We start from the raw sequence: 15202 nt of genomic DNA, 5'->3' as shown, positions 1-15202 counted from the left end.
TCCTCTTTAGTTGAACGCCCACTGCAGGCGAAAGTAGAACGCTGCTTCTATAACCTCCAGATAAAGCGCGATAGTCACTGTCTCAGAAGACTAGAAGTAATAGCGTAAGGATTGAACTGGTCTATAGTCTTTGTCTTCTTTTTAATTTTATCTGTTATTTGCCTGGAGGCAGCACTGATTAGAATAATTTTTACCAAAAGCCAGAGAAAAAGAAATTTGATTACATAATTTGATGACGTAGGCATTTTTAGGTAGTGAAAAGACCTTTGAAGGGGAATTAAGAAGCCCCAACCTGTCATTGTCTTACCACCTAAGTACCAGGTAAGCACTTTCCATAATTATGGTTATTTGGAAAGGGCGCGCTGGAAATCCCGCCTTTGCCTCTTACTATGGGACTCATGCAAGTCCTATAATTTCTCTGATCCTGCCCTCTCGTCTGTAAAGTAACATTATACCTATTCTCCTTCCTTTATTGGGGTGTTGTAAAAATCACATTGCTCATTTGTGTGGAAGTGTTTCAATTACAAAGGGCTATACAGATGTGGGTTTTTATTTTGTTAACCTGGCCCTCAGGCTCTTGTCTGGTCTTATCTGTTTTGCCTGCCCTTTCTTGCCCTGACACCCAGACCCAGAGTTTCTGAGAAGGAGACTTGATGGTCAATTGTTTATTTGTCTTTGGTTTTTAGAATATGCCCTTTGTCCAGGCTGTCAGTGCTGAGTTACCGTAACAGCCTAATGACCTCCTGGCTGCAAACTCAAGGACCTTTGCCTGCAGCTAGTAAGGCTTCCTGTTAACATCTACTTGTGAGAGACGGGCCTTATTTCCACCTTCAAAGTTGGTGACTTAGGTGCCTGGAAATAGAGTTCACAAGGAACAAATTAACAACAACCACAAAACTCACAACAAACATTTAGAGCATGTACAGTCTTTTTTTCTCCATAGGTAGTTAGCCTTCTTCCCTGTCTTTCGAGGTCAATAACAGGTGAGTTTCAATTAGTTTCAATTAGTTTCGAACTGTGGTGGAGTTAGCATTATTGAGTCTCAAGATGAGATTTTTCAAGTGGGTTCTCCATGTCCACCGCCCACGGGACATCTCTGATTCTAATAAGCTCAGGGAGGCCGAGGTGGGAGAGCTGTGATTATGAAGACAGGGACCAGACCCTTCGGAAGCTTCGAGGACAAGGAAAAAAGGAGTGTACAGAAGCAGAAGAAGAAATGGGCGAAAAGAGAGGGGAAGAAATCTTCCCGACAAAGGGAGAAATGAAAGAAATGGAGGAGGAAAAGGGGAGTGAGGGAATCAGGATGGGGTAAAAGGAGGAAGATGAGGGTCTAGGAGACTTCTTTGCTCCAACCTCCTACTGAGACAGAGCAGAAACAAATACTTTAGAGCTAAATCAGCTGTGCCCAGATGCCCCTGAGATGCCCCATCTGTGCTTCTAAGACCGTCAGGGATTCAAGCCTCTTGAGCGCCCAGGCCTCCACCGACCCAGGAACACCCTGCTGCTCGTCCTTGATCTAACAGGCAGTGGCAGCTGCATCCCACATCCCTAAAAGGCAGCATAGCCATCGCCTCTTCTTGAGAGCTGGAACATCACATGCTTTCTCAGGGTTTGGGGAAGACAAGGAAGACCTAGAGAGAAGATGCTGGCAAAGAGAACTCCCAGATCACTGTCTGTAGGGAGAGGCTGTGAGAAGTGATGAGAGCAGAGAGTGTGTCGTTGGAAGACAAGAGTTCAAGTTCCCCTGCTCTGCCCCTTAGTTGCTAAATGGCTTCCAGGCAAGGTTTAATTTTTTTTTTTTTTTTTTTTACCTGTGAAACACATCTCCACCTTCATGCCTACCTGTGGTTTATTAAGACAATGGATGCTATCCCTAAAGTGCCTTGCCTACCTCTTAGGGCACTTTCCCAGGGCCTTCTATTTAAATATTTGGATAGTTTACCTTCTTTAGTAGGTTATATGCTCCTCAAGGGCAGGATACTTACAGATTTATCTCCTAGCATGGTACCTAGAGTACAGCAGGCATAACAGATATCTGCAACAGGCATCAAATAATCAGATAAACAAGGCAGATGATGGTTTCCTTTAGGAATGCAGCAGGTAGATCTCTAGAAATCATGTCAGCTCTGGAACTGATCTGCTATTATTTAGTCTTGATGTGGCAGGTGTGGGCTTGGCGTTACTGGCTTGAGTTATATTTCGCCAGAGATTGAGAACTACCTAGGGACCATCTGCACATCCCTAATTTTCTTCTTTTTAAATTAAGGAATGAATTTAATTTTGACATTTTTTAGATTAAAAATATTTTATTACCTTAAAAACAATCAATTATTATGAGCGAGTGAAATCTATAATGACACCACTTAGTACAATATAGAAAATCACAAACACGATGTTATCATTTTAGTGTATGTGCAATATATTTCCACTTCCAGCAAATATATACAAATCTATGCAAATAACCATAAGTGATTAAATATATAGTAGATGTATGTTTATATTTTTAAATAGTTGCATTTCTCCTTTGAGTGAAAATACCATGATTTCCTTAGTCATTCTGTTTTTAATATTTTGGTTATTGGCAACTGTTCACTGTTAAATAAACATTCTCTCTTACATAAGAAATAATTCTTATTACTGTTGAAAAAAGAGAAACAAAACCTAAAGCAATTTGTTGAGTGCCTATTACGTGCCAGGCACTTTACTTGTAGTGTATCACTTAATTTCACAACCCGGGAAGTGTGTATTATTTTTCTCCTTTTGCACAGAAGAGAAAGTGAAACCTAGAAAAGTAAGTAGCTTGGCTAAGTCACGTAGGCAGTGAATATAGAGCTAGGATTTGTATTCAGGTCTCCCTAACTCCCAAACCCTATTCCTCCAAATAACAAAGCTGGTAAGCGCAGGAATGTAAGGGCAAAGGTGTTAGGCTCTAACTAAATTTTTCCATGTTGCTTTCCAAAAGCTTGGTGCTATCATATAAAGCTCCACTCCCTAAGTATACTATTTTCCCCGTAGCTTTGTCTGACTTCGTCTTTTAAGCTAAGAAACTCAAAGACCTGTGTCCATTCTCTTCCTGACCTTATAAGTATTGTTTTTAGACAGAATCCATCTTGAGTTTGAGTAGTACCTGCCTGCAAAAGAACGTCAATTATATCACAGTCTGCCCTGAGTTCACCCAAGGGTAAGGACTCTCACCCTTACTGGAAGGTGGGACACACGTGGTTTCCTGCCCTCCAAGCCAGCAATGGAGAAAAGTCCCACTTCCTTCTTTATTCGGTATCGCCCCTCATACCTTTGAGAAATGCAGCAAAGCACATATACTGTCAAAATGAGAGCTGTGGGGCTCTGCTGTGATCTTTCCTGCCTTTCCCTCGCCGCATTGGTGGCTGCGCTGGGGGAATGTGTCTGGAATAGAGAACTGATCGACCAACATGAGGAAACGTAATTATGGGACGGGTGGTGGTGGTGGTGGTGAGGGGACCTTGGAAAACTTCCACAAGAACTCAGGGACCATTTGCACATCCCGTGTTGTCTGTTGAAATTCAGGAATGAATGGAACGTTCCACGAAGCACCTGAGGAGGGATCAGAGGGAAAGCGTGGAGCTCTCCCTCTTCTGGGTCCTCTCTGAGGAGCTCAGAACTTGCACGGTGAGCAAGAGTCCTTTCTTGTTAGTCACCATTTAATCGCTAACTTTTGCCATTTTGCTTTTTGTTGGTAAAACTGGACTTCGAGTTTTGTTTTAAGTATTTCCTATTAAGAATCCCTGTTAATTGTTGACTCCGTGATGCCCATAAGGGTTTCAGATATCATGCACACGTACATGGACTTTGTGCAAAATCCACACGGCTGCCATTGCTGTAGCCCAGCCAAGGGTTAACTTGGTATCTTATTGTTGAGGTTTGTTTGCGGTTTTTCCCTCTGGCATCAGTGTCTTGTAAGTTATAGAAATAAATAAAAATGGTTTCTCTTTGGTTCAAAGAGAATTTTCCCCTGCAGCTGATTTTACTATAATATATAGCTTAATATAAAGCCTCACATTCTGAGTACAGTTAGCCTTCAAAGTGGATTAAGATTGCCATGCTCGGGGTATTTCCAAGGCATTAGTTACAGTACATTGCATTAACTTTGCCAGTTGCCTCTCCTGTAATGAAAGGGATAGAAAGATCACCCGCTTGAACAGAAGACCCAAATGCCATCTTTTAACTTCTGTGGAGTGTGATGGAGCTGATAATTGAACGGGCAAAAGCCATTCCATTGTTAGGAAGCAAGCATTCTCTCGTTCCCTTAGAAAAGGCAAGTACGGAAATCTGAGATGCTGGACGCTGAGAGTTCTGTTCACACTAGTGATCATGATCATGATCATGATCATAATCGTTCCAATTGTTACCATTTTCCACCTCCCCCCTTCTCCACAGGCCTTAAAATTTAAAAACCTGTATTTTAAGCTATGAAGTTGACCTCCGTCTTTATTCATGTCTTTTTTTGTGAGTGGGGAGCTACTGAAATGACACGTGGGTTTCACACATGCAGCCTGTGTAGCGCTGTGCGAAGTGGATTTTTATAGGACTCCCTGGTGTATGTATGACGTGTCTGTGCAACCAGACATCCCTTGCTGCTCGATGGCCCTTATTACATTAGCGATGAGTGTGCAATGCTTATACACACGATGGCAGGTGCAAAAGTTATACCTCCATGGGCTTTTCTTAGCATTTACTACGTGCTAGGGATTGTGCCAAGAGCTTTATGTGTATGATCTTGTTTTATCTCTTACAACAAGCCCGTAACACAGGCACTGTGGTTAACAGTCTGATTTTTCACGTGGGTTAACTGAGGCACTGAGACATTAGCTAACTTGTTAATAAATGGTGGATCCAGGCTTTGAACCCAGCCACTCTAATTCAGAACCTTGCACGTAACTGCTAGGTCATACTGTCAACCATACATGAGGAAATAAAGGACTATTATAAGCTCAATGTAACTGGAAATATGCTGTAAATGTCAAGGATATGCAGATATGTCTGCCAGCTTTGGGAATTCATATCTGCACACCAGTACTGACATTTATCTCAAACTGGTCATGTGATGGATATTAAGAATGCATATTTTTACAAGGCACGTGCCATAACTGTGTAGGATAGGCGTATGAACGAGTTATCAAATCAGGTAACAGTTTAGGACCAAGATGCTGCCATTGAAGACAGAGATCATTGCACACCAGAGGAGAGACCAAGCTAACCATGGGAGGGCACAAACTCTGGCATCAGATTGTGATGCCGAAAACTCGGCCTCTGCGCACTGGTGCCAAAGTGAATCTCGGAGACAGAGTTTTGGGTGAAGTAGAAAAGAATGGCTTTATTGCTTTGCAGGCTTAAGGCGGACACGGCAGACTCCTGCCCCTCAGAAACTCTGTGTCCCAACCTGGGGGGATTTGGTGAGGAGTTTTATAGCAACGGTTCAAGGACAGAGTTGCTAATAAGAATCAGGGTGTGTGCAGGGCCTGCACTGCTTTAATCTGGCCGCAGGTAGTCTCCTCCTTTGTCTCTGCATCCCCTCCCTTCCCTGATTAGCAATTGCTCGCATCTGCCCTTTGACACTCAGGGAAGGTCACGGAGGCTGGAGGCTGTTCCCTACAAACAAGAAACGGGGGACACAGAAAGGCTTCGTACCCAGGAGCCCCACAGGGTCCTGCTTGGTTTCAGTTGTGCAGTTTGAACCCCAACCCAGCTGCTGATTCGCTGTGTGTCTTTACGTGACCTTTCCAAACCTCATTTTTTCTCATTTGAAAATGGGGGTAACAACTACCTCATTGGGGTGATTTGAGGATTAATTGAGATCATGCCTGATTCACAGTAAGTGTGCAGTAAATGTTAGCTAGTCGTACTATGATTGTGTTTGTATTGGTCTAGTTTACATAAAATTCCCTTCCCACCTTGGGCATAGAACCTGTGTACGTCAGTAGCTCTTTGTAACATTTCCCCTCAGAAAACAAGCAAATTGTTCCTGGAACCTGGGCCAAACTCTTACCCGTATAAGGCACTTAGTGCCCATAAAATGGAAAACAAATTATTTTGACAGTGTGCTGTAGAGAGCACTGTTAGTAAAACAGTAACAGGAAGGATGAAGCAGTTTAACGTGTAGAAGTATGTGGTAACTTCAGTAAATCAAAAACTGTTCTTAAAGTTTATTTTTTTACAAAGTATGTGCTACTGTGGTTCTGGACTCAGCTCCTCCGTAATTAACGGATTAACTTCGTCTTTGTACCGCAGCAAACAGGCTAACAAAGACAGCCAACAGAGAGGTACTTCTTGAGCTGAATTCCTTATCTATAAAATGTGGCGGGTGGCTTCCTCTAAGGTATTTTTTCCCCTTTGAAACTCAAACGGAATGAACAGTCATTTAATTGTGGAACTAAATCGTGACTTAACATTGGCCTTATAATCAAGATTGGCAAACATCCTTGGGACAGGAAACCATGGAAGAGGGTGGTTATTTTTTGGAGTGCAGGGCAGCCGCAGAACTCAAGTGGGCCTGGGCTTCCCACAAGGGGAAGCTGGGAGCTGGGCCTATCTGGAGATCTGCGCAAGAGAGTAGGATGAAATCCTTTCTCACAGGAGTGGTTAAACTGAGGCCCTCCCCAGTCCCTGAGGGAGAATTGATCAAACTCCATTTCAGGGTGTTTTCTTAAGAGTTGATAGGTAAGCAGCTGTTTCCAAATGCATTCTTGTTCCTTCCTTTAATCGCTCCCCAAAGATTCATAGTCCAAACCCCCTTACCTAAGAAACCTGAGCTTTTAGTTAATCAGGAATGGATGTTCTGGGCAAGGAGCATTATAGTCCCAGGTGGCTCCTCCTGAGACCTCCTATGCAAGGTAGCATGAGTGTGTCGTGATGATCTGAGGGAAAGTACGACCATGGTCAGAGCTGTCCCAGGGGACACTGCAGGGCTGAGATGGACCGTGTTCTTCAGCCTTCGTCTCTTCAGGAGGGCAAGCAACCCCCAGAGAGCATGGGGCTGGGAAGCTAACTGCACTGGGTGCCTCTTCAGTCCTCCTGACTCCCCTCCACCAACACTGCCCCACCCACCATTTCTTCACTCACAGATGTTCACTGAGCAGATACACCATGTGGGGCAGTGAGCTCCGTAACAGGATGACACAGATGAATGGGACAGAAATCTTGCCTTGGGGGCATTACAGTCTGAGGGGATGTGGAAAAGGTACACGAGTAATTATGATACAGGGTGGAAAAAGATGTGTTGCAAAGCAGTGTGGGTAAAGTGCGCCAAGGTCTTTTTATACAAGTAAGGATTGATTTAAATGAATGTGGAGGACATTCTCAAAAAAGAAAAGAAGGAGAAGTCATAAAAGGACAATTAGAAGCTATTGTGGACTTGTTCCAGCACGTTGGAACCTCTGGGATACTATCAGCCTTCAACCTGGAAGTGCCCACCGAAATCATCTGGTCTCAACCTCAATGTGAGAATGTCCTCCACGCGTTCAGTCTCTGCTTGGACACCTCCCCGATGGGGAACCCACCATTTATTTTTGGATGAACAGTGTCTGGTCATTGAAGGAAGGGGGGAGAATCTCTAAGAATGGGGTGTGTGTGCGAAAGAGAGAGAGAAAAAAAGAGACAGAGACAGAGAGAGGGAAGAAAGAGAAGAGGAGAGTGAGAAAAGCAGAGCAGTAACCTAGGTTTTCAGTATCCTGGTGGGGCCCTGCCTGAAGGACAGTGGGACCAAGGAGTGCTGACTAGTCGCTCTTTGGTTAAGCTGGGAGATTTCATTTCGGTGGGGATGGAGTCTAATGTGCTGATTCCAAGGTCCAAGGATGCAAGGGTGAACTTGCACAGAGTGAGATCATGTGAGCCAGCCTTCAAGAACAGAGACTTTGCCCTGGCTAGCAAGATTGAAGCTACTGCCTTCCTAAGTCCTGCAAACAAGTTAGATCTACCTGTGGAAGCTAAATTAGAACCCAAAGACCACAGAGAAGATACTTTTAAAAGTCTTTAATGTTTACTCAGCTACCATTTCAGCAGACGGTGGCAAGCCTCGTTTTAAGCAAACCAACTGAGTGGAGCCTCAAGCTGGCCTGTTTGTGCACAGGCCCTGCTTGGAGCATTGTGTGGAAAAATCTCAGTAACAGAAGCCTCCAGGCACCAGCACCTGCAGAGCCCTGCTGACTCACCTGAGATCTACAGGTGAACTTCTTAACAGGTAAGAGGTGTGAGAGAGACACTTGGGTACAAATTAGGAATTAGGGCTTCACTGACTTCTTTAGTTGCAAATGAGGAACTGCTTACGTGACCAGAACGTGCCAATACAAAGTACTTCTTGGACTTCCCTGGCGGCACAGTGGTTGGGAGTCCACCTCCCAATGCAGGGGACACTGTTCGAGCCCTGGTCCGGGAAGATCCCACATGCGGCGGAGCAATTAAGCCCGTGTGCCACAACTACTGAGCCTGCGCTCTAGAGCCCGCGAGCCACAACTACTGAAACCCGCACGCCTAGAGCCCGTGCTCCACAACGAGAGAAGCCACCGCAATGAGAAGCCCGTGCACCGCAACAAGAGTAGCCCCCACTCGCAACAACTAGAGAAAGCCCGCGCATAGCAACGAAGACCCAACGCAGCCAAAAATAAATAAAGTGTTTCTTGCAAGCACTTCTACCAAGTGAATTCTACTAAATGTTTGGGATAGAGTTTCTTTTCAGAGTATTTAGAATTCAATAGGAAGACCCAAGGAAATTGGTATTAACTTTGTGGTGTGTTTTAGATAGGGAACAAATAGGAACTGACCGCATTAGACGGGAAAACATGTCTCAGTTTGTAGAATCACAGTCGCAAGTATCAGTTTATTTACCAAATTGCAAATCAAAGTCTTCACAAAAAATGGCAGGAGACCCAGTTGAATAGTGACTGACAATATATTTTTTACAGGAGGTTAAAATAGAGTAACATGGAGGAGTGCACAAAACACCGGTTTGGGGTTCAGACTACTTGGGTTTGAATCGCATCTTAGCACCTAAAGCTGATCTTTCTGGGCTTGGTTTTCTTCATCTCTAAAATGGGAAAATTGGCACGACCTCAGGATTTTCGTGAGGCTTCAATGAGAAAATACAGTGCCTGGCTCGAGAAATTTTAGATGAATATGCAAATTTTTAGGCCATTGGAACATTTCTAATCTATGCTTGGCTAACACAGATTTTTCATTTGGTTCAAGCCATCGTTATCATATATTTGCTTTGAAATGAAAGGATATGAGCATGTAAGTTGATCATTCACAGACATATGTTCATTAAGGAGTAGTATTGTTGCAAAATTGTGTATCAATTGAGCAATATTTGAAATGCACGAGGGGAATTTCCCACATCAAGGAGTTCTATTTGTTTAAAGCCAAAAGGCCTTTGCAAAAGCAATAAACACTGTGATGTCTTTTGTGCAAATCTGAACGTTCACGTGTTGGGATCAGTTCTAGGGAGGTGTTTGTGTTTCATTAACTTCTTGTTCTCTGTGGGTTTATGAGGGGATTAGATGCACACAGAATGTGTGTGGACAAAAGCAGAATGAGTATCTGGATTCCTGAGTACCATTTGTTTTTTAATTATTCTTTGAGGTCAAAATACTACCTCCAAAACAACACTGGAAGGAATTAAGGTGGAATTTGACCAAAAGATATTTGACTTAACAGAAAGAAATTTCCATTTCACCCTTATGACCTTGGTCCAAGATTGAGCTTACCAGTGCCTCAGTTTCTCATTTGTGACCTTGGGTGGGACAGGGCAGAGGAAGAATGGACCAGATAGCTAATGAAATTGGACTAAGTATCTGATGTGTCTTCCAGGCCTATAATTCTATTGCCTAAGGAAGTTCTATTGCTCATAAAACTTTCCAACTGTCAGACAGACTCAATATGTCTTCCCAAAGTACTAACTTACATCAAGGGAGTGGTTGAGGGTATGGGAAACGGAGCTTTTTCTTTTCCTGGAACTATGAAGAAACAAGATCACTCAGCATTCAGTGACGTTTCAGGTTGATGTGGACATCTGGTGTTCAATGGTTGTCTCCTCGTAGAGTGTGCTGTATTCAAGTTGATTAATTGAATAAAAATGTTCCTACACCTAAAGAAACAATCTATCTTAATGAATCCTTTTTGTAAAACAAATGCTTTGTATTATAAGATGATCATTACAATGCATACATTTTTTAAAAGTATTTATTTATTTATTTTTATTTGGCTATGCCAGGTCTTAGTTGTGGCAGGCAGGCTCCTTAGTTGTGGCAATGTGAACTCTTAGTTGCAGCATGCATGTAGGATCTAGTGCCCTGACCAGGTATCGAACCCGGGCCCCCTGCATTGGGAGCATGGAGTCTTAACCACTGCACCACCAGGGAAGTCCCCCCAGTGCATACCTTTTAATTGTTTTATTATTTTTTAAAAAATTAATTTATTTTATTTTATTTATTTTTGGCTGTGTTGGGTCTTCGTTGCTGCACACGGTCTTTCTCTAGTTGTGGCGAGCGGGGGCTACTCTTCGTTGCGGTGCACGGGCTTCTCATTGTGGTGGCTTCTCTTGTTGCGGAGCTCGGACTCTAGGCACATGGGCTTCAGTAGTTGTGGCACTTGGGCTCAGTAGTTGTGGCTCACGGGCTCTAGAGCACAGGCTCAGTAGTTGAGGTACACGGGCTTAGTTGCTCTGCGGCATGTGGGATCTTCCTGGACCAGGGCTCGAACCCGTGTCCCCTGCATTGGCAGGGGGATTCTTAACCACTGCGCCACCAGGGAAGCCCACCCCCAGTGCATACATTTTTAAAATCTGTGTTTTCATACACCAGGATTGCTTAAAGCAAAGTAGACCTTTCCAGTTCATAGACTGTGAGAGCTACAATCGAGACTTCAGAGATCACCCAGCATAACCAATCCCCAAATCCCAATTTCAGAGTGTTTAAAATTCCAAGCAGTCACTGAATTGTGAATTTTGTGGGCATTGGTCCAGGGTCTCAGCTTCTAGAGGAGGGGTGGGGGAATGCAAGCACCGGCGTTGCTACTAGGGGGCAGTTGCGGGCAGAGTACAGCCAGGGTAGAGGGTGGTGGACTATTTATTCCTGAAAAGTGGGAACATCTGACAGTGTGACTTTCATTTCAAGGCAACAGCTCACACTAAATGCAGAATTTTATAGGGATGAATTATCTACACTTACTCCCTCCAGATGTGTTCCTTGCAGAAGGATAAATAACTCAGGTTGCAGTGGGAATCGTTGTCCAGATGTGGATTACAGGGGCTGCGGCTAAAATACCTCTCCTGAGCCCAGCCTTCTTTAGCCCCTTCCTGTGTCACAACAAAATAACTCGAATTTTTGGTTTGAAGTGGTATGTAAAGGCTAGCGTCCCTGTCATGCTCGTCAAACGTGCCATTGTATCCATCAGAACAAACTGGGCAGCTTTTACAGTTTCAGCGTCATACCCCAGGGCAAGAAGTTACCACGCTTCTGGTCAACCCTGGAAGCACTGTTCCAACATCTCTACTGCTCTGGATCTGGGTTTGCGTCTTTGTAAAAGGAGGCTACTTTTCTGATTTAAGGGAGGTGAAATAGCCCGCGTTTCTGTCAGAAATAAAAGCCTTAGGTGGTTGCTTCAGTGCTCGAAAGGAATCATTTCCTAGAGCTTTGGGGCCCTTCTCTTTGAGTGAGTTAAGCCTCCAGGTCTTTGTCTTGGTCTTTGCTTGCAAAGCACTTTATCATCTGTGAATCCTCGGCTGTTTGATACGCGACTTTAGTAAATGTCTGTAACCTCCCTGTGCCTCCTTCTCTAATCTCTGAAACAGAAGGAACAGTGGAGATAAAGTGATGGTTGGGTCAGATCTTTGAAATCTCTGTTCCATCATTCTGGAATTTTGTGATCACCAGGATGTAAACTCCTCCAGGGCACAGACTTGGTTATGTGCACAGACACACCCCCACCTTGTTTTCTAGCACGTAGAACATAGCGTGCTCAATCAATTTGTGTTTAAATGGGTGAATGAAGGAAGATTTATAGTAGATGTAATCTCTTGCTTTCATCCCTCACCTAATGGAACATTATGATCCAGGCTGTTCTTTTTGTGATTCCAGGAATATACCCTGCTCTCTTTTACACCTCAGTGCCTTTGCACAAGTGGTCCTTCTGCCTGGAAGCATGCCCCCCTTGGTCTAGCTGGAAAACTCCTCTGCTAACCTTCCACCTTGGGTAGGTGCTGTCTCCTCCATGAAGTTCTTTCTGGATCAAGCTCTCTCTCCTGTGGGCTCACACTGCATTTGGTACATGCTTCTGTTGAAGTGGATTTTCTTACCAAACTGTAGTTCTTGGATTGGTTTTCTGCTCTCCCCCCTGCCTCAAGATTTGAAGCAATTGAGGCCAGGGTCATCTCTGATAAACATTCAAAAATTATTTTGAGGAATAAATAAATAGTTTTGCAGAAACTTTTCAGAAACCTTTTACGGTACCCAGTATTATGGTATGCTTAGAGTCTGGGCATATTAAATACTTTTTGATTGATTTGCTAGATTACCAGGTACACCCCCAAGCTTCAATTTTCTTAGCAGATATAGGCAGAACTCCATTTTAAATGGCATAATCGTACAGTCACATTTTGTTCCTCTGAAACATAACATCTGCCAACAATCACACACACACACACCACACACACACACACACCTTTTCCCAGTCTAACTCCAGATCCTCGAAGAGTGTTTATCACATAGAAGATGCTCAATAACTATTTAAGAACGAATAGAAATGAAAGGCATTCCTTCCACTGCCTGGTTTCTGGAAAGCACGGTCTCTTGCAGCCTCCATGTATTGCTTCGCTCCGTGCTCTTCCACCTATGGCAATCGCATTCCGTCTCCTGCCCTCACCCCCTCTGTTCCCTCAGAGGTCACCAACGACCCAATTACAAAATCTAATGGGATTATCTCAGTCTTCCTCCTGCCTGACTTCATTATAGCATTGGGCATCACTTATCTTTCTGAAATGTGGTGTAATTGAAAAAGCATGAACTTTAAAGCAGGGAGACCCTGGTTTACATTTGTGCTCCTCTTCCACTTGCTGTGTGAACTTGGGCAAGTCAGGCACCTTTTAAAATCTCTCCTCATCCTAACATGGGACTTTTTTTTTTTTTTTTCTCCTGCGGTACGCGGGCCTCTCACTGTTGAGGCCTCTCCCGTTGCGGAGCACAGGCTCCAGACGCGCAGGCTTAGCGGCCACGGCTCACGGGCCCAGCCGCTCCGCGGCATGTGGGATCCTCCCGGACCGGGGCACGAACCCGTGTCCCCTGCATCGGCAGGCAGACTCCCAACCACTGCGCCACCAGGGAAGCCCCTAACATGGGACTTTTGATATCTGTTTCTCAGGGTGGTTGGGAGGCTTGAATGGGATTTTGTGTGTGAAGCACTTTGCCCGGTGTCTGGCTTGCGGTAGTCATTCAACAAACACTGGCTCCTTCCTTCCCTTGACTTCCGAATCATCCCACATTCTTGGTTTTCTTCTAATCTGTGACTCTGAATAAATCTTCATAGGACTTTTCTTTCCCTTGCCCACCTCCTCTCATCCCACATTTTTCTCCCGCCCTATTTCACATTTTCTCCATCATTTACCTGCATTGTTTGCCGTGCATAGTTGATACTCCAAAAATATGGACGGATTGAATGACAGTCTCTGGATTGGCCTCTGTGTGTCCCATCTTTTGCTTCTCCAGTATATATTTCACACTGTCACCAGAACTGCTGTTCCTCAAATACAGGTTGATAATGTTACTGCCTGCCCCCCCCCCAAGAAAAAAAACTTGAATAGCATCCCTTTGTTTAAAGAATAAACTAAACTTTAAGTACTCACCAATATGACCCTCTTGTTTGTCCATCCTCATCTCCTCTGTGTCCTTCCATAAGCCCTGACTTCTTTCTTCCTATTTTCAAAAACTCTCCATGGGTTTTTTTCTCTTCAGTGCCTTTACTCAAATGTTTCCTTTATTCCAGAATGCTCCATTCCTCTTTTCTACTGAAATTCATACGTTAAGTCTTCACTTAAATACTAATTCCTCCATAGAGCCTTCCCAGACCACCTCTTTCCCTCTGGTTAAAATTTATCCATTTTCCACTCACAGCTGTTAGCGCTTATGCTTTGCACTTAATTAATTCTGCCCTGCTAGGCTGTATGCTCCAACGCACATCCCGTGTCATGCTTGTCTTGCTGTCTCCCCAGCGCTTAGTAAGGAGCTCACAGGCTGCTGTAGCTTAACGTGTACTCTTAGAATTAAACTGAATGGAAAATCAACGCGAGTGGTCGTGTTTCCTAACACAGGTCTTATGATGGAGACTTAATTAGGTACAAAAAGGCCAACATTTATAGAGCACTTCCTAGGTGCCAAGCACTATTCTAAATGCCCTACACTGTTCAGATGCTCTCACAACAGCTGCAGGAGGGAGACACTATTTTTAAAAAATATTTATTTATTTGGCTGTGCCGGGTCTTAGTTGTGGCATGCGGGATCTAGTTCCCTGACCAGGGATCGAACCTGGGCCCCCTGCATTGGGAGTGCAGAGTCTTAACCACTGGACCACCAGGGAAGTCCCACAGACACTATTAATTATCCTGATTTTTTTTTAGGTGTGGAGACAGAGACACAAAGAAATTAAATAACTCATCACCAAATCCAACAGCTGGTAAGTGGTGGAAAGGGTCAGAAGCTCAGAGAACAGGCCTGTGGGCCTGTGCACGCAGTCACTAGTTTACGGTGCCCATAGTATTTGGACCCTTCAGAGGAAAGCAGCAGGCAACCCAGAGCAGGCCACCTGCCTCCTCCGGGATGGACGACAAGGAGACGGGTGGGGTGGCCGCAGGAAGTCTTGTCCAGCCCTGATGTCCTCTGGAAGATTTAGAGGACAAGTGATGATGTCTGTCTGCAAAATCAGGGTCAGCCAAGTGTTGTGCAGAATAGTCTGGATTGACTCCTAAGCCTTTCGATGAGCAGTTAAACCAGGCAGGCTTATCTGGTGACAGTCCTCCTGGGGTGACGTCTTTGCTCACCCTGGCATCGGCCACCGAAGGCTGGCGGAAGCGTGCTGCCAACCTTGCGCGTTTCCCAAGGCTGAGAGACCTCGCCAGCGCACCATCCTTGGGAACTGAGACCCGGGAAAAGTCTTGCAGCTCTTTCTTCCTTTTTCTCAGAAG

The sequence above is a fragment of the Grampus griseus genome (assembly GCF_964374135.1).
Source record: "Grampus griseus genome assembly, chromosome: 8".
NCBI lineage: Eukaryota > Metazoa > Chordata > Mammalia > Artiodactyla > Delphinidae > Grampus > Grampus griseus.
Note: the sequence above shows the minus strand (reverse complement) of the source record.